Below are 6,000 nucleotides of genomic sequence, written 5' to 3'. Positions count from 1 at the left end.
GGGTTTGAACTACCAGCCTTCTGGTTAGCAGTCAAATACCTTAGGCACTAGGCTACCAGAGCTCCTGGATTAAGAATAGGTCCTACCAAATAGGTTTTAGTCTTTATTTCTGCCAGGTACCTCCTGTATCACCAACTCATGAAAAAATTATGATGCTAACTTCTCAAATTGAAGTTTACAGACCTGGCAAAAAGCAAAAATTTGAACCTCAAACACATATTTGGTACAGATTTTGGCCTGAAGCTTTCCCCCGCCCCGCTCCAAAAGCTTAGGTAAAATAAAGAACCTTCACTCCTTAGGCTGAAAAGTGTGTATATTCACCCATTTTTCATTTGAGGGCACAGACTTTTGAAAGCCCAAATCTTATCCATGGTTTTGCGTTTCAACTCCCCATCTAACACAAGTTTATGATATACCTACAAGTCTAGAGCACGGACTATGAAGCACAGAACACCCCACCTATGGCCCTTATGCCACTCACTTACAACATAGTATTAGGTGCTCAGTCCTCTGGTTTTCTATTTTCTCTTCATTTTTGGCACCTGAGAATTTTCTTTTCTTTTTTGTGAATTTAACTATATTGTAAAGAAATATTTTTTTAAAATTTATCTAGCTTTTCTAGTTATTTACAGTGAAAGAGTTTTTAGATTATTTTTTTTCCCATTTTGCCAGAACCAAAACCAAAACCGAACTACCTTGAATGTTAAATTCTTTTTTGTAATTCAAATTATGGCAGGATGCATTTAAGTGTGGGACTTATGAATTAGTTGTACCTGGAACACAGTGAGATCTTTTATGGGTTTTGTGGGGAAGGCAGTACTTTTTAGTTTATTTTGAGGATCTTTAAATTTTGGTTACTAACTTCTGTTCAATTTGTGATTGCATAAAGGAAAGAACACTTGTAATTAGATTCAGATAGGCATTTGTGTAAATCCTGATTTCTGCCACTTCCTAACTTAATGCTCTTGGGAAATTAGTTAAGCTAATTCTCAATTCCCACATCTATAAAATGAAAATAATAATCATTAACTTATAGGTGGTTATGAGATACTACTGAGACTAGGTATGAAATGTGCCAGCAAAATTCAGTGGCTAATATATCATAGGTATTTAGTAAATGTTAGTTACTCCTTTCTTTCTCTTGAGGGTGCCAATACTTATTGTTACCTTTCCTTTATCTGTTCAAAGGACTCCCTTTAGTACGTTTTATAAGGTTGGTCTGGTTTTAACAAACTCTCTTAATTTCTGCTTATCTGGAAATACCCCAATTTCACCATCATATTTGAAGGACAATATTGCTGGGTATATAATTCTTGGTTGGAAATTTTTCTCTTTCAGGGTTTATACATACCATCCCATTGCCTTCTCACTTGCATGGTTTCTGCTGAGAAATTAGAGCTTAGTCTTATTGGTTGTCCTTTGTAGGTAACTTTTCGTTTTTCCCATGCTACTTTCAGGATTCTATCTTTGTCTTTGGTTTTGACGAGTTTGATGATGATATGTCTTGGTGATTTTCTTTTGGATCTATCCTGTGTGGGGTTCATTGGACTTCCTGAATGGATATATTCTCACTGTTCATCATATCAGGGAAGTCCTCTTCCAACAAATCTTGGACAATTTTCTCAGTGGTTTTATTTTTCTCTTCCTGTTCTGGAATTCCAATGACACATAGGTTATTCCTTTGGATGCTATCCCACATGAACCTTAGGCTTTCTTCATTTTGTTTTGCTCTTTTTTCTGATTGATCCCTTTCCAAAAAAGTATTCAGGTATTTGTCTTCAATCACATTAATTCTGTTTTCCATTGATTCACTTCTACTCCTTTGCCCTTTCAATGTGTTACCTATTTCTGAAAATTTAGTATTAATCTTCTGGATTTCTGTCTGTAGATTTTGTATCATTTCTTATTTTTCATTTATTTTGTCATTTTATTCTTGTATTTTCTTCTGAAATTGTTCTAGAGTTTTGTCTGTGTTTTCCTTAATTTTGTCAGTGTTTTCCTTGATCTGTCTCTCAATCCTTTGAAGATACCTAAGTATAATTCTTTTGAATTCCTTATCAGAGAGTTCCAATGCTACTTCTTCTTCTTCCGGGATGTGTTCTGGGTCTGTATCCTGTTCCCTTGTTTCTACCTTGCTTCTTTGTGTGGACAGTGATGGTCTGTTGTCTCTCAGACATTGTGACATTGTTGTATTTAGATTTCTCCTAACTGTTTGTGAAGAGTCATTAAGGGTGAGTCATTCTCTTCTTGGTGGTCATTTATCATTGGCAGTTGGTGGAGAAGGAAGTGGTAGCTCTCACTCAGTAAGTGGAGCTGTAGAATGAGCAGGTATGGTTGTATCATATGGGCACAGCTGCTGTCTCCCACTCAGTTAGACAAAAATAACGATAAAAACCATAAAAAAAAGAAAAAGTAAAAGCAAGCAGACAAAAAACACACCACCTAAATACACAGGAACAATCACTGAAAAAAGGAGAAAAACAAATCTCCACAATTATCTAGGGAGGGGGCAATAAAAGAAAAGAGGTAGAGTAGGAGAATAATCAAGAAAAAAATGGGAAAAATGCAAAAAGAAAAATAAGGAATGGGGTTACCCTTGAGAACGAAAAAAATGGGAACCAGGAACAGGGAAGAGAGAAAAAGCTGAAAACTAGAATCTGAGAAAGGAAGAATAAAAACTAGTAATAAAAAGGATGGACAAAATAATAATAATAATAGTAATAATTTTAAAACAAACAAAAACAAACTAAAAAAGAAAAAAATCTGGGCAGGGTGGACCAGAGTACCCAACAATGTGAAGTCTTTGACAACTTCAATTTTTTCTCCATTTATCGTGATGCTGCTTATAGGTCCAATTGTGAGAATTTTTGTTTTCTTTATATTGAGATGTAATCCATACTGCAGACTGTATTCTTCAATCTTCATCAGTAAGTGCCTCAAATCATCCTCACTTTCAGCAAGCAAAGTTGTGTCATCAGTGTATTGCAGGTTGTTAATGAGCCTTCCTCCAATCCTGATCCCACATTCTTCTGCATATGGTCCAACTCCTCAGATTATTTGCTCAGCACACAAATTGAATAAGTATGGTGAAAGGATACAACCCTGACACACCCCCTTCTTGATTTTAAACCATGCAGTGTCCCCTTGTTCTGTTTGAACAATAGCCTCCTAGTCTATGTACAGGTTCCTCAAGGGTACAATTAAGTGTTCTGGAATTCCCACTCTTCTCAATGTTATCCACAATTTGTTATGATCCATACAAACAAATGCTTTGGCATAGTCAATAAAACACAAGTTAACATCTTTCTGGTATTCTTTGTTTTGAGCCAAGATCCATCTGACATCAGCAATGATATCCCTGTTCCATGTCCTCTTCTGAATCCAGACTGCACCTTTGGAAGTTCTCTGTCAATATACTGCTGCAAACGTTTTTGAATTATCTTCAGTAAGGTTTTACTTGCATGTGATATTAACAACATTGTTCAATAATTTCCACATTCTGTGGAATCACCTCTCTTTGGAATGGGCACAAATATGGATCTCTTCCAGTCAGTTAGCCAGGTAGCTGTCTTCCAAATCTCTTGCAATAACTGAGTGAGTGCCTCCAGTGGGGCATCCGTTTGTTGAAACATCTCAATGGGTATTCCGTCAATTTCAGGAGCCTTGTTCTTCGCCAATTCCTCCAGTACAGCTTCGACGTCTTCATTCAGTACCATTGACTCTTGATCATATGCCACCTCCTGAAATGGATTAACATCGACCAGTTCTTTTTTGTACAGTGACTCTGTGTATTCTTTCCATCTTCTTTTGATGTTTCCTACGTCATTCAATATTTTGCCCATATAATCTTTCAATATTGCAACTCGAGGCTTAAATTTTTTCCTCAGTTCTTTCAGCTTGAGAAATGCTGAGCACGTTCTTCCCTTTTGGTTTTCTAACTCTAGGTCTTGTACATTTCATTGTAGTAATTGGCTTTGTCTGCTTGAGCTGCTCTTTGAAACCTTCTGTTCAGCTCTTTTAACTTGTCATTTCTTCCATTTGCTTTAGCTACTCTCTGTTCAAGGACAAGTTTCAGAGTCTCTTCTGACATCCATTTTGGGCTATTCTTATTTTCTCATCTTTTTAATGACCGCTTGCTTTCTTCATGAGTGATGTTCCTGATGTCATCCCATAATTCTTCTGGTTTCCGGTCATTGGTGCTCAATGCATCAAATCTATTCTTTAGATGGTGCGATGGTTCTGTTTGTGTGTCAACTTGGCTGGGCCTGGTTAAGTGGCTGGGAAGCTGGTGGTAGTTATTCCCCATGATGAGACTGGCAATCAACTCCATGGTGGGATCTACCACAAGCAGCTTAGTAGCTGCCTTTGGGATATGGTCTGGTTCTTGTATTTAAGGAGAAGCTTTGAGAATGGTCTCTAGCCTATGGCACGCTTGGACCCTGCATGTAGTCGTGTTGTTGTTCAGCAGCCTGCCATGCTCTTCTGACCTTGGGACTTACAATGGACTTAAGTTAATGGCCTGCTGTGTGGTTTGGTAACATCAGGACTTGTCAGCCTTGGGGTTTCTCAGCCTCAGCAGCCAGCAGCTGTCTGAGTGAAGAAATGCCTCTAGCTCCAATGGGCTGGGAGCAGGAGGCAGAGCTGGACTCCAAGGTTGAGGGACTTTCACCCAGCCCCTAGAGCCTGGCACTTTGAACTTGGAATTCAAGGCTCCAAATTGTAATAATAAACTCCTGCTTGTTAAAGCCATCCCATTTGTGGTATATTCTTGTCAGAGTGGTACTAGGTAACCAGAACAGATGGTCTCTAAATTCAGGAGGGATATATTCCAGGTCATATTTTGGCTGTTGTGGACTTGTTTTCATTGTCTTCAACTTCAAGTTGAACTTGCACATGAGCTATTGATGATCTGTTCCACAATCAGCTCCTAGCCTTGTTTTGGCTGAAGATAGTGAGCTTTTCCATCGCCTCTTACCACGGATGTAGTCAATCTGATTCCTGTGTACTCCATCTGGTGACGTCCACATGTATAGCTTTTGTTTGTGTTGTTGAAAAAATATATTTGCAATGAATAAGTCTGTTGGTCTTGCAAAATTCTATCATGTGATCTCCAGTGTTATTTCTATCACTAAGACCAAATTTTCCAACTACCAGTGATTTTTCTTTGTTTCCAACTTTTGCATTCTAGTCACTAGCATAATTAACACATCTTGGTTGCATGTTTGGTCAATTTCAGACTGCAGAAGTTGATAAAAATCTTCAATTTCCTCATCTTTGGCTTTGGTGGTTGGTGCATAAATTTGAATAATAGTCGTATTAACTGGTCTTCCTTGTAGGTGTACGGATATTATCCTATCACTGACAGCATTGTACTTCAGGACAGATCTTGAAACATCCTTTGTGAAGATGAATGCCACACCATACCTCTTCAAATTGTCATTCCCGGCATAGTAGACCACATGGTTGTCTGATTCAAAATGGCCAAAACCGGTCCATTTCTGCTCACTATGCCTAGGATATCAATCTTTATGCATTCCAGTTCATTTCTGACAACTTCCAATTTTCCTAGATTCATACCTCGTATATTCCATGTTCTAATTATTAATGGATGTTTGCAGCTGTTTCTCCCCAATTTGAGTCATGCCACATCAGCAAATGGAGGTCTTGAAAGCTTTACTTTATCCATATCAGTAAGGTTGCTCCTACTCTGATGATGGATCTCTTTCCTAGTCATATTTTGAAAGGCTTCTGACCTAAGGGGCTTGTTCTCCTGCACTGTATCAGATAAGGTTTCCAGGCTATTCATAAAGTTGTGCAGTGATGCATCAGACAATGTTTCTCTGCTATTCATAAGGTTTTCCCTGGCCAATTCTTTGAGAAGTGGATGACCTCTTCCTTCTTCCTAGTCTGTCTCAGTCTGTAAGCTGCACTGAAACCTGTGCACCATGTGCAACCATACCAGCACTTGAAACACCGGTGGCACAGCCTCAACCCTCACAA

The sequence above is a fragment of the Orycteropus afer genome, unplaced genomic scaffold (assembly GCF_000298275.1).
Source record: "Orycteropus afer afer isolate SDZICR_OR568_19922 unplaced genomic scaffold, OryAfe1.0 scaffold00014, whole genome shotgun sequence".
Lineage (NCBI taxonomy): Eukaryota > Metazoa > Chordata > Mammalia > Tubulidentata > Orycteropodidae > Orycteropus > Orycteropus afer.
The sequence above is the reverse complement of the archived record's forward strand: the minus strand, read 5'-3'. Positions refer to the sequence as shown.